This window comes from Microcaecilia unicolor, chromosome 9 (assembly GCF_901765095.1).
Source record: "Microcaecilia unicolor chromosome 9, aMicUni1.1, whole genome shotgun sequence".
In the NCBI taxonomy this organism is placed as follows: domain Eukaryota; kingdom Metazoa; phylum Chordata; class Amphibia; order Gymnophiona; family Siphonopidae; genus Microcaecilia; species Microcaecilia unicolor.
The window spans coordinates 52,134,670-52,154,843 of NC_044039.1; the positions used below are offsets into that span (position 1 = coordinate 52,134,670).

Sequence of the window (20,174 nt, forward strand, 5' to 3'; positions counted from 1 at the left end):
ACGGCCCAAAATATGGCAGCCAGACTCATCTTTGGAAAGCCAAAATATGAAAGTGCAAAAACCACTACGAGAGAAACTGCACTGGCTTCCACTCAAAGAACGCGTCACTTTCAAAGTATGCACATTAGTCCACAAAATCATTCACGGCGAAGCCCCAGCCTACATGTCTGAGTTAATAGACTTACCACCCAGAAACGCCAAAAGATCATCCTGAACCTTCCTCAACCTCCACTTCCCCAATTGCAAGGGCTTGAAATACAAGACGCTACACGCGTCAACCTTTTCTCACATGAGCACGCAGTTTTGGAATACACTGTCGCGCAACTTAAGAACGATCCATGAGCAAGCTTCCTTCCACAGATTATTGAAGACCCATCTTTTTGAAAAAATTTACAGAAAGAGCCAAAACACATAAAGTCCACACTCACTGTTCACTAATGCATCATATATCCACTTCTGAACTGTCATCCCCCGTAATCTCGCATCACTCATACCTTTACTCACAGAAATATGCATACCATATATCTTTATGCCTTATTATCGCCCTTTAAGCTGTCATTGTCTCCTTCCAATGTTTCAATGTTTGCGTTCCATTGTTACATTCCTTAACGACACTTCGATTGTCTCGCATAACTCTGCACAATGTAATCCATAACCAATTTGTAACAAACTGTATTTCCATCATTCATCTCATATTGTAAGCCACACTGAACCCGCAAAAAGGTGGGAAAATGCAATAAATAAATAAATAAAATGCTTTCTGTGCTGTAAAGTTGATATTGTTGGCCAGGTTATTTGTCCCCAGGTGAATTACAACCTTGAATGTTAGTCAGATAAATCAAGGGGCCTATGTATTAACCCGTGAAAATGTTCATTTTATTACCCATTTCCACAAAATTTAGTAAAGTGATGAAATAAGCCCTCAGCTCATTACATCCTCAGCTAAACTTCATGGGAATTTCTTATGCATTGCCCCCTCCTGGTTCAATGTCCTATCCTTCTTTACTCAGCATTTCCCGTTCCTAACAACCCCTCCCAATGGCCCAGCATCTCCACTTTCCTTAGCTAATCCTGCCACAGTCTAGCATCTCCTCTTCCCCCTTCCCCCCTATGGCCAGACTCTCACTTCCCCTCCCTTCCCCACAAGTGGCAAGCATACTACTTTACATTCTCAAACACCACCCCTATTCAGCATCTCCTCTTCCCATCCCATGTTCAGCCTTTTACTCCTCTGCCCTGCTGCCACTGTCCTACTTGATCTCCAACTTAAGTTGCAAGTAGAGGCAGTGCCAGTATGGGGTCTATAAATACAGATATTTGAAATTGAAAAAGTATTAAGGGACAATTACTAAGTACTATTCTTCAGACTATATATACCCCTTAAATAATAAGAATAGTGTATTATACATCAATTATTATCTCAAAATCTATTTATTGCTATAGTGCATTCATCTGACAAGTATTTTAACATTCAAACATATGTATCATTCTCCACAATTCTATGGAAACTATGTTATTAGGAGTATAATTACTAATAAATCTTATATCCTCCTTATCCATTGTTGCTCACATTTTCTTCTATTATACAAAAACATAATTCTTAATATCAGTAGTCCATGCAGAGCAATGAAAGAAAAAATCCCTGTTGTGCTGTGTTATATTTGTCCACAAGTCTCCTTCACAATCCAAATATGATAATGTTCAGTTCTTACGATATTTATAGTTTCCTGTGTAGTAGTCAATGAAGATCTTTATGCGACAGTTCTTACAGCTCTACACAGGGCTGTGTTTCGCCTTTGGCGTCTTCAAGAGCTGTTATTAGATCACTGTAATCCAGCGACATGCCAACAAAAGTCCCACTGTTTCTCATTCCGCAGTAGCGTGGATTTGTATCTTGTTCATCCTTTCACTTTAAAGCGTGACCCCTCAGATGGGAGACCGTTCTGGTTGAACCGCCCTTCCCTACTTGTAATCTATCAGGGTGAAGGTGTCCCTGATAGATTACAATTATAATAGTTTCCACTATTTTACCCAGCACTGATGTCAGGTTTAGTGGTCTGTAAGCTCCTCCCCCCCAAGTAACAAACAAAGTCCTGGAGATGGGTCTATACCAGTCCCTGCAATTGAATTAACAATCCGTATACTCTCACCCAGAAAGTTGAATGGTGAGACTTGACCACCACATATTTATTTTTATTTATTTGGATTGTGCCCACACCTTTTCAGTAGTAGCTCAAGGTTAGTTACATTCCAGGTACACTGGGTATTTCTGTCCCTGGAGTGTTCACAATCTAAGTTTTGTACCTGAGGCAATGGAAGGTTAAAGTGACTTGCCTAAAATCAAAGGAGCAGCGTGGGATTTAAACTGGCCACCTCTGGATGTCAAGACTGGTGCTGTAACCACTAGGCCACTCCTCCACATCCCCCACACACTACAGCCCCTCCAATAATGCTCTGATATAGCTCTGCCAAATTGCCAAATTTGTGAAGTCTCTCTGGTATACCAGTGCATAAGAACCTTATAATTACACTCCCTCAGTGATGCAGAGATAGTACTCATAAGCATTTATTGTGATCTCTGACCAAAGAGGCAGATCAAACTCCTGGTGGAGGTCCACCTCCCGTTGGCACATATACAGTGGTGGAAATAAGTATTTGATCCCTTGCTGATTTTGTAAGTTGCCCACTGACAAAGACATGAGCAGCCCATAATTGAAGGGTAGGTTATTGGTAACAGTGAGAGATAGCACATCACAAATTAAATCCGGAAAATCACATTGTGGAAGTATATGAATTTATTTGCATTCTGCAGAGGGAAATAAGTATTTGATCCCCCACAACCAGTAAGAGATCTGGCCCCTACAGACCAGGTAGATGCTCCAAATCAACTCGTTACCTGCATGACAGGACAGCTGTCGGCAATGGTCACCTGTATGAAAGGACAACCTGTCCACAGACTCAGTGAATCAGTCAGACTCTAACCTCTACAAAATGGCCAAGAGCAAGGAGCTGTCTAAGGATGTCAGGGACAAGATCATACACCTGCACAAGGCTGGAATGGGCTACAAAACCATCAGTAAGACGCTGGGCGAGGAAGGAGACAACTATTGGTGCCATAGTAAGAAAATGGAAGAAGTACAAAATGACTGACAATCGACAAAGATCTGGGGCTCCACGCAAAATCTCACCTCGTGGGGTATCCTTGATCATGAGGAAGGTTAGAAATCAGCCTACAACTACAAGGGGGGAACTTGTCAATGATCTCAAGGCAGCTGGGACCACTGTCACCACGAAACACATTGGTAACACATTACGACATAACGGATTGCAATCCTGCAGTGCCCGCAGGGTCCCCCTGCTCCGGAAAGGCACATGTGACGGCCCGTCTGAAGTTTGCCAGTGAACACCTGGATGATGCCGAGAGTGATTGGGAGAAGGTGCTGTGGTCAGATGAGACAAAAATTGAGCTCTTTGGCCATGAAACTCAACTCGCGTGTTTGGAGGAAGAGAAATGCTGCCTATGACCAAAGAACACCATCCCACTGTCAAGCATGGAGGTGGAAATGTTATGTTTTGGGGGTGTTTCTCTGCTAAGGGCACAGGACTACTTCACCGCATCAATGGGAGAATGGGTGGGGCCATGTACCGTACAATTTCTGAGTGGCCAACCTCCTTCCCTCCAGCCAGGGCCTTAAAAATGGGTCGTGGCTGGGTCTTCCAGCACGACAATGACCCAAACATACAGCCAAGGGCAACAAAGGAGTGGCTCAGGAAGAAGCACATTAGGGTCATGGAGTGGCCTAGCCAGTCACCAGACCTTAATCCCATTGAAACTTATGGAGGGAGCTGAAGCTGCGAGTTGCCAAGCGACAGGCCCAGAACTCTTAATGATTTAGAGATGATCTGCAAAGAGGAGTGGACCAAAATTCCTCCTGACATGTGTGCAACCTCAATCATCAACTACAGAAGACGTCTGACCGCTGTGCTTGCCAACAAGGGTTTTGCCACCAAGTATTAGGTCTTGTTTGCCAGAGGGATTTAAATACTTATTTCCCTCTGCAGAATGCAAATAAATTCATATACTTTCCACAATGTGATTTTCCGGATTTAATTTGTGATGGTGCTATCTCTCACTGTTACCAATAACCTACCCTTCAATTATGGGCTGCTCATGTCTTGTCAGTGGGCAAACTTACAAATCAGCAAGGGATCAAATACTTATTTCCACCACTGTATGGGTGTTCACAATCTCAAACCCTATAATAAACATGTAGAGAGCAGATATTAGGCCCTTTGTCAGAGTATGCTGCACCCATAATTGCTCTAGATGACTCAGGGCTAGATGCACTAAACAATCGTTAGAGCCCTTCCCTTACCGATTCCCTTAACGAATCAGTAAGGAACGGGCATGCATCAAGGAATAGAAATGCAAATGAGCTGCTTGTTGTAGCTCACTTGCATTCTCATTCCATCGTTAAACAGTCGGCCGGTCAAGGCATGCGCAGAGCAGCCAAGTGTTATGCTGGCTGCTCTGCGCATGCCAATCCTTCACTCAAAAAAAAAAAAACTTTTAGCAGCAGTAGTACTATGTACTATGTAAGCCACATTGAGCCTACAAATAGGTGGGAAATGTGGAATATAAATGTAACAAATAAATAAATAAGATCCCCTGACAATGTCCCTCTTTCCCTCCCCCCCCCCCAGATTTCAGCAAGAACCCCCCCCCCAGAAGACCCCCCCTTCCCCCCAGCTGTCCTGGTAGGCCCTCCCCCTGGGCTACCTGTATACCTGGTAGTGCAGCGGAGTCATTGGAGACAGGAGTGGAAGCCCCCTTGCTCCTACCCTTGTGGTGCCTGGCGAAAATGGCTGCCATGACCTCTTGCGGCAACTCGTGGTACTTTGAGCTGCCACAACAGGTCACAGCCAGCCATTTTGGAAAGGCACCACAAGGAGCAGGAGCGAGGGGGCTGCGCTCCCATCTCCATCGACTCCGCTGCACCACCAGGTATACAGGTAGGCCCATGGGTAGGGCCTACTAGGACAGTTGGGGAGCAGAGGGTTATTCTGGGGGGTTTCTTGCTGCAAGCTGGGAAGGGGAGGTAAAGAGGGGGCACCATCAGTAGGGATAGAGGTAGGTCTGGGAGGGATGGCCTATCTGGACAGCTGAGGGCGAGGGGGTCTTCCAGAGGGGTTCATGCCACGGGCTGCAGGTAGGGGCTGGGAAAGAGGAGGCATTGAAGGGGGGTGGGAGGGAGCTCAGGGACTCCTTTTTTAAAAATGAAGAAGCAAAGATATGCAGAATACCTGCCCAATATTCAATGCCGGCACCTGAATAGATAAGCGGCCTAATGTCACGCCGGACCTACCCACTTTTTAGTTGGATGGTCTGCGGGAATATTCTATGGTTAAGTGCCGCTGACTATCCCCACTTAGGCGGCGGGAAGCAATTTAAGCAGACAGGAGAGGCTCCTGCCTGTTTTAAATTGCTTTGAATATCAGCCCTAATAACTTTGGGGCCCAGACAGGGATATATTAATTTAGAAAGTAATTTACCTGCCTTATTGTTATGAGTGTACAATTTACATTTATAGTAAGTATTAGATTTTTTTGCTCACTTACGCAATTTTGTAGCCAACACAGTGAATACCACTACCAATTTGTCTTTATTATATTGGGTAAGTTGTCTGGCATAGCTTCTATGCTCTATAGCCAGCTCATGATCTAATCTCAATATTGTCTGAGTTTACTTTACCTCCAAATAGTATATATTTTGATATCACCACAGATGACTGCTTTAGCTGTCTGCCAATTTGTGAAGGATTATCAGCATGAACAGTATTATTGGTGCAATAGTCATCTCTTAATCTAGGTAGGGAGCCATGTTATATGCCCTAACGTAATGGGTGTAACTTTGTTTAGTGGAATATAAGACCCACCATGCTTCCGCAACATCTAGCGAGGAACTAAGATATAGAAGACCCTGCATTGCATTTAGTCTTTCAAATAAGGGAGGCAATTTATCAATACTAGGATCCGTGGAGGGGCATAATTGAACGAAAACGTCTATCTCCATGGGCATTTATCTCCGAGAACGGGTCCGTGAAGAGGCGGACCAAACCGTATTTTCGAAAAAAATAGACGTCCATGTTTTATTCGACAATTTGTGAGCTGGGCGTTTTTGTTTTTCAGTGATAATGGAAAATGAAAGCGCCCAGCTCAAAAACGAATAAATCCAAGGCATTTGTTCATGGGAGGGGCCAGGAGTCGTAGTGCACTGGTCCCCCTCACAAGCCAGGACACCAACCGGGCACCCTAGGGGGCACTTTTACAAAAACAAAAATAAAGGTAAAAGAGCTCCCAGGTGCATAGCACCCTTTCCTTGTGTGTTGAGCCCCCCAAATCCCCCCTCAAAACCCACTGCCCACAAGTCTATACCATTACTATAGCCCTAAGGGGTGAAGGGGGGCACCTACATGTGGGTAGAGTGGGTTTGGGGGAGGGTTGGACGACTAAGCATTAAGCAGCACAATTGTAGCAGGTAGGGGGGGGATGGGCCTGGGTCCACCTGCCTGAAGTCCACTGCACCCCCTAACAACTGCTCCAGGGACCTGCATACTGCTGCCAGGGAGGTGGGTATGACATTTGAGGGTGAAAATAAAAGTTGTGAAACATCATTTTATGTGGTGGGAGGGGGTTAGTGACCACTGGGGGAGTCAGGGGAGGTCATCCCCCAATTCCCTCTGGTGGTAATCTGGTCATTTAGGGCACTTTTGGGGCCTTATTCGTGAAAAAACAGGGTCCAGGAAAAGTGTCCTAAATTCTAGCTACAAACGCATACTTTTTTTCCATTATCGGCGAAAGGCGCCCATCTCTCCTCGGCCGATAACCACGCCCCAGTTCCACCTTCGCCACGCCTCCAACACGCCCCCCGTCAACTTTGTACGCTTCCACGATGGAGTGCAGTTGAAAACGTCCAAAATCGGCTTTCCATTATACCGATTTATTCGTTTTTGTGAGATAAACGTCTAACTCCCGATTTGGGTCGAAATCTAGGCGTTTTTCTCTTTCAATTATAAGGTGGATAGTTAAATTAAAATCACAAACAAAAATAATGGATAACCACCCAGGGACAAACATTCTTGAATAACTCAGCAAAAAATCATGAGTGCACAGAGCAGGAGCACAGACATTAGCAATTATTATTTTAAAATGTTGCCATCTCATGGTTACAAGTACAAAATGACCAGCTAGATCTGCTATTATATGGTCAACATGACATGGAAATTGTTTACCAATCAAAATGGCAACTCCCACTCTTCATTTACCAGAAGAAATGGAAATGACCTCTCAGACCCAATCTCTGTATAGTTTCCTGTGCTCCTGCTCTGTAAGCCAGGTCTCCTGTAGGCAGGCCAGATGGACTTTGTGTCTCTGGAGTTCAGTCAAAAGCTTATAACGCTTTATAGGAGAGCCTATGCCAGAAACATTACATGTAGCCATATGAATTATGTTGCATAATATAAAAAGTGAAAAATAACTGAAAATATCAATACATATTTACTGGTACCCAATGCTCAGTCACCATCAGGCACCCCAACACTCCAAACAGACAATTGAAAATCAGCTATGTACAGTCATTTATTCTGCATCTGGATCCCCACACCCCCAAATCTAATTCTCATTTCCCCAAAATGGATTCCCTAGCATCCCACTAAACAAAACAATCCCCTAAATATACCAGACAACAAACATTAGCATCATGTCACTTTGTGCTGACCCCACCCATTTCCACAGATACAAGAGCTCAAACACCATTAAAAAACAAAAAAAACTCAACCACACCAGATAATTCATCCAGAGAAAACAGCATGGACAAGCATACTCAGTCATGACTCCAAAATAGAAGTTTTCAGTGTTTCAGCATTAGAAATAATAGTGTCAAGCTGTCGACAGGCATCTGCTGGAAAAGCAAACGTTTGCACAACTCTGTTGTGCCAAATTCAAAGTTGAGCAGGATATTGCAGTATAAATTCAACTGCCAATGGTGTGGCTCATTTTCAAAGCACTTAGACTTACAAAGTTCCATACGTTACTATGGAAGTTTGTAAGTTTAAGTGCTTTGAAAATACACCTCTTTGCAAACAGTGCTTTACAAATTGGGCCAAAGGCACAGTGTCATGCCCGCTGAGTAATCCTGGACCCCAATTCAGTATACACGCAATTACTGCAAACGAGTGGGCCTCGCCATCTGACACGTGCCCCAGCCTATGGACACTCTCAACATTAAGGGGGCCTAGAGGGTTCTCCTAGATAAATTCAGCAGTGAGCCAGTGCTCTAAGAATTTAACAAGCTTTACATTCTCAATGGATTCAGGTAAACCAAGAAAAATGAAATTTGTTTCTACACGATCTATTCTCTACAGGGCCGATATTTAGCCTCTGGGAAGCAGGCTGGCTATGTCCCGCAGTTGGCACTATGCACAGATATTCAATGTTGGGTTGTTTACAGTGATGGGCATGAATATTCAGGGGGTTTTGGCCGCTATAAACTTAACCAGCCAAGTTAATATTCAGCGCTGGCTGGTTAAGTTTATAGTGGCCAAAGATAGGTCTGCTATTTTGGGGGCCCAATTTGGTCACTTGGCCAGCAAAGCACTAAATATTTGCGAATAGCCAGTTATACCACACAATGTAACCAGTTAGCAGCTATCTGCCAGATTCTATATAGCATGCCTAGAGATCCGCACTGAAGTCCAGGATTATTCTATAACAACGCATATAACTTAATTGGCTTAACAAGCTAATCAGCATTGATAACAGCACTTAAGCAATAATGAGCACTAATTGGCAATAATTAGAATTTAGGCACACAATTCACTAAGTGTATTCTGTAATCAACTGTGACCTAAATTCTAATGCACGCAATTGAAAAGGAGTGTGGCTATGGGCGGGCAAATGGGCGTTCCATGGGCATTCCCAAATTTTTTTTTTTTTTTTATGAATTTTCATTTTTCATTCATGCATGTACATAAATTTGGAAAATAAGAAAACAGTCATATGATTACAATATTAATGAAGAAATGGTTATACAATTCTAAGTCCACAACAATTTTGTCCAAGATCAAGGAAATTAAATAAAATTTAAAAAAAAATGGAAATTAAGAAATATCAGAGGCTGAAGGCTTCTTCTTAGAACGCAGCCGATGCATGGCACAGTATACAGGGACTAATTCACTCTTCCTTACTAGTAACAAACTCAAGAAGTTTCTCAGGTTCAAAGAACACATAATTTTGGGAATTAAAAGCCACAACACATCGACAGGGATATTTAAGCAGAAAAGTTCCTCCTATAGCTAACAGTCTAGATTTAAGCTGTAAAAATGCTTTTCTCCGCGTTTGCGTATCCCTGGATAAGTCCGGAAAAATTTGTACCTTTGCTCCTAAGAAATCTTCATTTATATGACGGAAGTATAAACTGAACACATTATTTCGGTCCATCTCGAAGGCAAATGACACTAGCATGGTGGTTCTCTCTGTAATTATCTCAAGGGAATCTTGAAGAAATTCAGTTAAATTAACCTGTGCAGGAGTTCTCCCATCTCTAACACCAGCGATATATTGTATCCTGGTGATAGGTGGGAGATTCTCCAACAGAATAAGCAATATCTCTTTCAAATATTTTTTAAACATCTCCAAAGGTGAAAATAAAGGTGACTTAGGAAAATTCAATATTCTTAAGTGATTTCTACGAAGCTGATTTTCTAAATACTCGATTTTCCTAAATTGAATCAATTTTTCTTTGGAGAATTGTGAAGAAATGTTTTTCAAAGTTTGTACCTCAGTATCCAAGGTCTCCAGTTTAGTGTCATGAGCTCCCAGCCTAGTTGAAAAAGTTTCTTGAGTGGCTCTTATCTCCGTCATCTCTTCGTGTGTCGTTTTTATCGCTTGTTTCAAGGTAGCGTTTAGGCCCTGGATAGCATCCCACAGATTATCGAGGGTCACAACAGCTGGTTTGAACATATCTCCAGGAACAACTGGAGGCGTCCCCTGCGTATTGACGAGAAGGGGGAAAGCTTGTTGAATCAACCCCTGCTGGTCCAATGTCTCCGCTGGAGATGAGGTAGCGACGGGGCCTCCTACACCAACCATCAAGGACATTCGGCTTCGGGCGTCCTATGGCGTTGTTCCTCCGGCGTCCTCATTCCGCCCCCAGGTCTCGGAGGAGCTGCATGAGAGGGAGGGCTCAAAGAGGCTCCCTCAATACTATGTTCCGGTTCTCTTGCCGGATTCATCGATGCGCTCGTCGAAGGTCCCGGTGTCCGCAGGATCATTGCGTCCAGAGTCCCCTGGCGCATCGCGGAAGTCTCCGTCCGACTCGAGGAGGTAAGTACGGAGGGCTTCCCCTTTCTCTTACCCATAACGGGGCCCAGAAAAGTTCCAATACGCCAAGAGGCAGAGGCGTTCAGGAGCTGCAAGAACACACGTCAGCCTCAGGCGCCATCTTGGACAGAGACAGCCAGCATTCCCAAATTTACACACGTAGTTATAGAATATGGCCCAGTGCACGTAAATCTACGCATGGTGATTTAAACCACATTTTTGTTGGTATAAATGGAGGCACGTAATTTTAGGCAGTGGGATATCAATTAAGCGTATTCTATATACCACGCCTAAATCTAGGTGCTGTTTATAGTACTCTTAGGCGGCAATGTTTACCGTGCGGATTTTTAGGCACCTTATATAGAATCTGGCTCTTTGCGCAGATTACAAATATTCAGTGGGAGATAACTGACTAAGTGCTATTTAACTAGCCAGGAGCTGTTCCTGGCCAGTTAAATAACACTAAATATAGCCCGGCAAGTCTTTGAATTTTTCTGCATATTGTTTCAGTATCTTTATCATGGAGGTATGTTCCACTTGCACCGTGGTAGAGCGCTCCTTCATCACATCAACCCACTCCTCCAGTCATTCAGCTGCCAAAGACCACCACTTGTTGAGACAAAGAACTAAAGAATTACCACTGCCTCCATGATATGCTTCACATGTGCAGGATTAAGTAGAACACTGTCCTCACTCACTTCCACCACCTTAGATTCCTCAGACCCCGCTTGTTTCACTTGCTCTCTGTCTTTTTTCTCTGATTTAGAGGTCATTGATGCAGAAGTCTTATGGATATATTTGTCCTTATTTATTATTAGGATTTATTTACCGCCATTTTGAAGGAATTCACTCAAGGCGGTGTACAGCAAGAAATAAGTCAAACATAAGCAATAGACAATTACAGCAATAAAAATATTCAACAGCAATGCAAAGTATGACATAGAATGCTACAATTCCACTCAAGCTGTTATCTAATCACTAAATTGAAACTCTACTCACACAGCTTCACACTCGCTGTGTATTGTAATTGAATACAGGACACGCTTTGACTCTGCAATAGCAGGTATGCTCGTAAAATCTTATTATCCTTTTAAAGTGGAGAAAAAGGGCTTCAGTAACGCCACCCAGCCAGCCAGAATTTCTACAATACTACAATGCCAACACAATTCACAATAAAAACATTTTAATAGACACCATAGGGTGTAAGCAAAGACGGAACATATAGGTAAGATAGAATAACAGGAGTAAGAAAATAAGGTACTAATTTAAAGAAAGATGCAAATGAGGTCACAAAGGTGCTTAGAAAATGGAGAAACAAATTGCTATCAAATGATAGAGCTGCAATGCCGATTCATGCTAGACTCAGGAGGGATTGTAAGGGCAAGTGTGGGAGCTCTCGCTAAACACGGCATCCCTGTTCAGCACATCATGTGACTTCCTTGGCTCTTAGCTTTAAAATCAATCCTGAGTCAATATCATCAACATCAGAAAATATGTTATTTTAGCTGGCTGTATACATGAAGTATATTTACCTGGTAAAAAGAGAGCTGGCTTTTGGAGAGAATGATCCAGCCTGGAAAAGCAGATAAGAAATTACCTTAAGTTTGTTTTCAGCATCATTATCAAATGGCTCATTGTCTGCTGTTTGGAACAGTACACAGACGTCTGTGCACACAAAAGAATGGAATCGTTTCAAGCAAATAGACACAGTAAAGTAAATAGAGAATACTGGTTTAAAATTACCAATTGAAATCAACCACAAGTATTCTGCAAAACTCAAATGCCTGGAACTGTTTGATCTTTATAGTGAGAAAACATCATTGCCATTTGTAGTCTCGTAATGATTACTACATTATTGCTTTTATTTCCTGATGTAGTTAGAAGACACCTCTGATACCAATTACTTTCGCTGTTTAAAACCTAACCCAGGATATTCATTGTTAGAATGGCAATGCTTATGGTGGCCCTTTTGGAACTCAGTTCTTTCTTGGCATCCTTGAATAGCTTCAGGACTTCTGTGACATAATTCATGTTTGTCTAATTCTGATGTCCTAAAGGGCTTTCAATACTGATCTCGATATAGAAAGAGAAAATTGACAGCACATAAGGGCCATAATGTCCATCCAGTTTGCTCATCCTCAGCATCCACAATCTCCTTTCCCTATGAGATCCTACATGCCTGTCCCACGCTTTCTTAAATTCAGATACAGTCCTCATCTCCACTACCTCCACCAGTAGGCTATTCCATGTGTCCACCACCCTTTCTGTGAAAAAGTATTTCCTTAGATTACTTCTGAGCCTATAACCTCTTAACTTCATTCTATGTCCTCTCATTGCAGAGGTTTCGTTCATTTGGAAAAGGCTCACCTCCTGTACATGAATGCCATGGAGGTATTTAAACACCTCTATCATATCCCCTCTCTCCCACCTTTCTTCCAGAATATATATATATATATATATATATATATATATATATATATATATATATATATATATATATATATATATTGAAGACTATCAAGCTCATTTTCAAAGCACTTAGCCTCCCAAAGTTCCATAGAAACCTATGGAACTTAGCCTCCCAAAGTGCTTTGAAAATATGCCTCTATGTCTATCCTCATACGCTTTATGACAGAGACCTCTTTACCAGCAGTTGGCACTGTAACTTTAATTTCTTCATAAAAGTAGTTCCAATAAATAAATACCTACTAGGTTTCACTGCTCCTCCTCAAGAATAAAATCTCTACTATCTAAGGATTCTGAAAATTCCTTACATGATGATTCTGCAGATTTTGTATCTGGGAAAAATGGGCTCTGAGTTGGGTGCCATTTATAGAATAGCGCTTAGTGCCGGAATCCACGCCCAACTTTGGGTGCAAGGATTTACACCAACTGAAACTTGGTGAAAATCCTCATGCCTAAATAAGGTGTGGATCCCACAAATTCTATAACACTGCATGCATCTTTAGTAATTGCTAATGACTCACTCATGTTCCCCCTTTTCAGTTAATTGCTAAGAGATTTACGTGCACATGTTTACAGAATAGCAGTTAGCAAGATGTGCATATCAATCCAAATTGTTGCCAATTAATGCCAATAATATAAACTTAGAAACATGATGTCAGATAAAGGCCAAATGGCCCATCCAGTCTGCCCATCCTCTGCTTCCACTATCTCCTCCTCTCCCTATGAGACCCCACATGCCTATCTCAATTAATTAGATAGCAAGCATAAATTGAGATCGAGGTTCAAATCCCACTTCAGCTTTTTTTTAATGCAAGCCCTCCAGGAATAGAAAATATATACTTTACCTGAATGTATACTACTTCAATAGCCTTCAGACTTGCAGGTGATTTATATATTCATGTACAGTACATATGTTTCTGTCCCTGGAGAGCTCACAATTAAAAAAAAAGAGCTGAAGCAGGATTTGAACCTGGGTCCCTTGATGCCCAGTCCACTGTACTAACCATTAGGCTACTTCTTAGACCTATATACTGCCTTGGTAAGAATGTTCATAGTACCTGAAGCTGTCAAACAGCCTGGCATCTTCTAGACTGTGTTGTTTTGTGTTCTATGTTTCTCATTTCAGCTCCTGCAAGACACAGAGAAGAGGTCGCCTAGATGAAAGAGAGCCTGAGATGACAAGAGGTTTGTCAAGCAACAAAAGATCCAGCTTATATGGACTTGCATGCCTAAAATGATTAGTCAATGGTAAAGGGTTAATAGTGGTATCTATCAATACCAGACAGGGAATGTCTGCCCCCATTACATGGGACAGCTTGTGCTGTCTGTGTGTAACAGATTACATGTCTGTATTTTTCTTAAGCTGTGTATATAGACCAGGTTCCTGTATTTCTGCAGTCCTCTGTGATTAGCCTTTATGAGCATCTGTGTTCTGCTCTCAGCATCTTTTGGAGCTTTGTAGCTACTACTTGTTTCAGGGCATGCTGGGATGAGCAGAATTCCCCCTCCCTCCGATTGCTCTCTTAAGGAAAATTGAAAGAGAGATGGTAGATATTCCTTGGTCATAGATCCAGCGTGTAGAAGACTTTAACTTTATATGCTGAGGCAATAAATTACTGCTAAGCCATAGTGAATTTTTTTTTTTTACCTGTCAAGGTTGCTATAGTCACTGTTAGTCCTGTGGTTCAGTATTCAAATTACCAGGCAGCTACAGTTCCTCCTCTCTGGGAAGAACTCACTCTATATGTACAGACTCCCTGATCCATCTCAGTGTACCTGTAAGGGATTGATTTGTTTTATCTTGTCATCAACTGTATTAAATAAAGAATAGGATTAAGGTTTGAACTCTACTCTCCGTAACAAGCAGCCCCAGGTTTAAGTCTCTGAATAGACTCAGTATTTAACACTGAGTTGAGATCAGAAAACTGGGTCCTGGCCAATATTCAGCTGAGACCCACATAAGTATTATGCAGTTCCCAGCAGAATATCAGCCAGGACCCATATAACTCCCTGTGGCCAGCACATGGAGTTGAAAGATGGATATTCAGTGCTGGTACAGGAACATGATTCAGCATTGAATATCCAGAGATAATTTAGCCGGTCATGCATCGAGGGAAGTTGAAAAGGCATCAACATCAATCTCCCTTGAAGCGCCAGGTCATCAGCACTGCCTCTACCCTAGAAGCATCAGTGCCAAGAAGACCGCTCCTCCTCTGTGGAATCTGTGCCGATGCACCAGTCTACTCAATGCCAGGAGCAGCCTTCCAATTTGGATCCAACATCTTCACAGGCTGACATTGATCTGGCACTAGCCCCACCTTTACCAATGCCTGCCCCTAAGAAATGGCTCAGGGCCATGCTGCAGCAGGAGTTGGAGTGATCTTGGCTTAGCATAACATTGAGGCCTCAAGGGCATTGATACTGACCATGGCTCTACCTCAAACCAATCCTTGAGGCCCATGATTTTTCTGTTCCATGTGCACCAACAGCAGTGCCTCACATGGCAGAGGCATAGCTGAGGGAAGGCAAGGGAAGCAGCCGCTCCCTCAAATGGATTTTGATTAAAATGGCACCTATGCAAATTGGGCCTGCAGCTTCACGCTGGCACCTATTTTACAAAAGATCTACTCCCCCTCCCATCAAATCCTGGCTAAACTTCTGCTCAAGGGGGGGGGGGGGGTGTCGGTGTTGGCCTCAGAAGAAGCAGTGCTCTTCTCCAGCTCATTAAGAGAGGAAGCCTTTCACAATGTCCAGGACAGGAATTGTCCCTCAGCAGTCTTGCCCAGAGTCCGAACATAAGTCTATTGGCTGAAGCATAGACTCAGCTTATTCAAGAGAAGTACTTTGCTGAGTCTGACACAGATCATTCTTGGATGTTTGAAGCTGAACCAGAGGAAGTCTCGGAGATGTCCCAGACCTAGAACTAGCAGTTAAGGAAAAACTTTTGGATATCCCTTACCAGGTGATAATCTTTTAGGGGACAAAGTGGAGGAGGTCGCGGGCATCATAAAGTAATGGACTGACACCATGAAGTCCTTCTCTTGGTCTCCACTTCACCAAAGGAGATTCTACTACTCAGTCATAGGGGTCTGCTCCAGACCTAGGCAGCAAATGCCCCAGAAAGCCCAAAAAGTTCCCCAGTCAAAGCGAGGGATGAGCAATCAAAGTAGCCATCCCGGATGACCTTCTGTTACGGGGGAAGCTAAATATTTTCTATACAAGATGGCTTCTGATTACTTCAGACCATTGAGCCCTCCAAATAGTCTGGGAGGATTATGCCCTAAACTGGTATCAGATTCCTCCAAATTGCCCACCAAGAGTATCAAATTTCAGCTCTCAGTATAGGGCTGTGCTTGCAGAGGAGCTATCTTCCCTTTTACATGCCCATGTGGTTGAACCTGTGCCACCAGAAGAAGAAGGGTGGGGATTCTATTCTATGTACTTCCTCATACCCAAAAATATAAGAGGATTTCATCCCACCCTAGACCTAAGGACCCTGAATAAATAACTAGTCAAAGAAAAGTTCAGGATGGTTTCCCTGGGCACCCTAATTCCCATTATTCAGGCAAATAACTGGCTATGCTCTCTGGACTTAAAAGATGCTTACACTCACATACAGATACGTTCTAGTCACAGGAAGTATCTCAAATTTTGAGTAGGGAAACATCATTAATGGTATTGCATCCTGCCCTTTGTACTCACTTCTGCACCCCGCATCTTTACCAAATGTCTTGCCATAGTTGCAACGTATCTACACAGACTGAGGGTACATGTAATACTAATAACCACCAAGGGTTGGTTAGCAAAAAGGGTATTTAGGATTCATTATCATCATTTTGTCCTGTTATGTATAGCCTGTTTCCTACAATTCCCTGCATAGATATTGTGAGAGTGACTGTGCAGGGCACGCTGTGGGATGTCGTAGTTGATCTCATCTCAGGTCAGCTTCCACACGATTATTATTATTATTTTTTGCATTTGTATTCCACATTTTCCCAACTTTTTGCAGGCTCAATGTGGCTTACAATCAACAAGAATGGTAGAAATAAGTTAGAATTAGACAATTAGTGTTACAGTAGTATCTTGGGTAACAAGATAATGAAAAAAAGAACATGATCGTGGTATAGCAAGCAGATATTGTAAGACATTTCTGATTATATGTGGAGGAGTTGTGTATAATCACATTGGTTGATCTTTGTGGTATGCCTTGTTAAATAGATGGGTCTTCAGTAGTTTGCAGAAGTTCGTTAATTCGTAGATCGTTTTTAAGTTCCTTGGCAATGCGTTCCATAACTGTGTGCTCAAGTAGGTAAAGTTTGACACGTGCCTTAGTTTGTATTTCAGACCTTTGCAATTAGGGAAGTGCAGGTTGAGGAATTTCCGGGATGATTTTTTGGCATTCCTGGGTGGTAGGTCTATCAGGTCTGACATGTAGGCTGGTGCATCTCTGTGAATGATCTTGTGAACTAGGGAGCATATTTTGAATGTGATGCATTCTTTAAGTGGGAGCCAGTGTAGTTTTTCTCGTAGGGGTTTGGCACTTTCATATTTTGTTTTACCGAATATGAGTCTAGCTGCAGTGTTTTGGGCTGTCTGAAGTTTTTTGATTATTTGCTCTTTACAGCCGGCATAGAGTGCGTTGCAGTAGTCTAGGTGGCTGAGCACCATTGTTTGTACCAGGTTACAGAAAACAGTCCTTGGGAAGAAAGGTCTTACTCTTTTTAATTTCCACATGGAGTGGAACATCTTCTTGGTTGTGTTTTTCGTGTGGTTCTCGAGTGTTAGGTATTGATCGATGGTAACTCCAAGAATTTTTAGGGTGTCCGATATTGGAAGGTTCAGATTTGGTGTGTTAATGGCGGTGAATTTGTTCTTGTTATGTTGAGAGGTGAGTATTAGGCATTGGGTTTTTTCTGCGTTAAGTTTCAGATGAAATGCGTCCGCCCATGAATGCATGATGTAGAGACTTTGATTGATGTCTTTACAAATTTCATTTAGATCTTGTTTAAATGGGATGTAGATCGTTACGTTGTCTGCGTATATGTATGGGTTGAGGTTTTGGTTTGATAATAGTTTGGCCAAGGGTATCATTATTAAATTGAATAGAGGTAGTGAGAGGGAGGATCCCTGTGGGACTCCGCATTCTGGTATCCATGTGGCTGAAGTGGTCGAATTGGATGTTACTTGATATGATCGTGTGGTTAGAAATCCCTTGAACCAATTGAGAACATTTCCTCTGATTCCGAAGTACTCAAGGATGTGTAGTAGTATTCCATGATAAACCATGTCGAAAGCACTTGACATGTCAAATTGTAGAAGTAATATGTTCTTTTCAGTTGCTATCATTTGTTTGAATTTGGTCATGAGAGTAACTAGTACTGTTTCAGTACTGTGGTTAGACCAAAATCCTGATTGGGAGTCGTGGAGTATTGAGAATTTGTTTAAATAGCTTGTGAGTTGTTTGGTCACCAATCCTTCTGTTAGTTTGGTTATTAAGGGAATGGATGCTACTGGTCTGTAGTTGGTTAGTTCGCTGGCACTTTTCTTTGTATCTTTGGGTATGGGGGTGAGTAGAATGTTTCCTTTCTCCTTCAGGAAGAGTCCACTTTGTAACATATAATTCGTGTTTTTTGTTATGTCTGCTATAAATTGTTGAGGAGCAAATGTCATAAGGTTGTTTGGACATATATCCAATTTGCAATGAGATTTGGCAAATCTTTTGAGCGTTTGGGAGATGATATCCTCTGATAGTGTCTCGAAATTGGTCCAGGTTCTGTCGGCTGGGTAAATGCCAGAGTCTGGGTCTAGACAAGGAGCTCGGCATAATCGGTGGTGCTGACAGGTATCTTAAGTCGCAGTTGTACGATTTTTTCGTTGAAGTATCTCGTGAAATTGACTGCTCCTTCCTGGAGGAAGACAGGATCATGTCTGGAAATTGCGGCATGGTGGCGATTTGTGTCACCCATCTGTTATGGCCCTTCAGGGTCCCTCTCAGGGTTATCTGCTCTGTCATCTTTTACGGTGGTGCGAATGTCCCAGCAGCGGATGGTGACAGATTGAGAAACTGTTCAACCGCTGACCTGGAACAGACACCTCCACCTTCTTATTCTGTGGCAGTGGGGGGAAAAGGTGGACGTGGGAAGTAAACATTTGGATTCTGAATCTATATCAGCAATTTGAATCCATTTATTAATAGTTAGTAAATTTGTAAAGTGGGATAAGCCCATATTATGAGCATCATTATATTTAATTAATTTGTGTAGAATAAGCAGACTAAAAGATCCCTTTAGAGGCCAAGAAAGATCGGGCTGTTGTCTAGTCAACCTATACCATCTGTTACAAAATTTAACAAGTTTCTTCTTCTCTGCTGGAAAGCGTTTAATCACGATATCAAGAGGCGTGGCCATGGTATACCTCAAATGCAACACTTCAACTAACAAAGTAAAATGAGAGCGAGAGATATATACTCACCAGTCTTCACACCTATGTGCACAATCGATACTTCAGGAATCCTGCAGCTTGAACTTGAAGACCTTGTCTCTGAGGTATCCTGCGGCTTGAACCCAGAGGCTTACATCTCTAATCCGTTTGGTAAATGGGTAATTTTTGTCCAGCGTCCCGGAACAAAGTACAATCCACTCGATTCACTCACACACTAAAATTTATTTAAAATTAAAATTTTGGAACCCTTTAAATTAAACATTTAGAACCCAGGGAAGCTAGGAATCGCGCACCGTGAACCCAGAATCCCCTGTATGCATGCCGATGGGTCACCAATGTAATACTAATAACCGCCAAGGGTTGATTAGCAAAAAGGATATTTAGGATTCATTATAATCATTTTGTCCTGTTATGTATAGCCTGTTTCCTACAATTCCCTGCATAGATATTGTAAATGATTGGTATCTACAATCTCCCTGTGCTCATACATGAGGCTGTATGGCCATGACAGGTAAGACAGACTGTTTGTATCCAGAGACATCTCTAGCAGTCTGCAACCTATGCCAGCCTGCAGCCGGGGCACTAACCATCAGGTCTTATGGTGCTTTACACCCCTAGGTGAAGCCCTTACTCTCAAAGGCCTTCAGGGGGGGGGGGGGGGAATGTAGAAATATACAATATTGGCATAACCATGAACCTTGGTTCAGGCCTGAGTTATCAATAGGCCCAGGCCTCAGTAACTTCTGTGTGACTCAAGAGCTCATGATATGTGCAGACACCCTTGCGTGCAGACAAAAGGAGAAGGACAAGGGTGCAGAAACAGGACAATATGATGTAGTGACATGGGGAAACAGGTGGCTGGAAACAGGAACAAGATAATTCCTGTA

General features: G+C 42.6%; 2 long non-coding RNA genes across 2 annotated transcripts in view; one reads left to right on the forward strand and one right to left on the reverse strand.

Moving 5' to 3' along the window:
• The window catches only part of LOC115478099, a 32,601-nt gene that overhangs the window by 7,024 nt on the left and 5,403 nt on the right, over nt 1-20,174 (reverse strand). Inside the window, exons 2-3 of the long non-coding RNA XR_003943439.1 lie at nt 13,905-13,975; nt 11,913-11,953 (exon numbers count right to left, since the gene is read on the reverse strand). This is a non-coding gene — a long non-coding RNA (uncharacterized LOC115478099). The remainder of the gene's footprint in view (nt 1-11,912; nt 11,954-13,904; nt 13,976-20,174) is intronic.
• LOC115478100 lies at nt 9,906-18,974 on the forward strand. Its single transcript, XR_003943440.1, has 3 exons — nt 9,906-9,916; nt 14,960-14,963; nt 18,759-18,974. It is a non-coding gene; the product is annotated as an uncharacterized LOC115478100 (long non-coding RNA).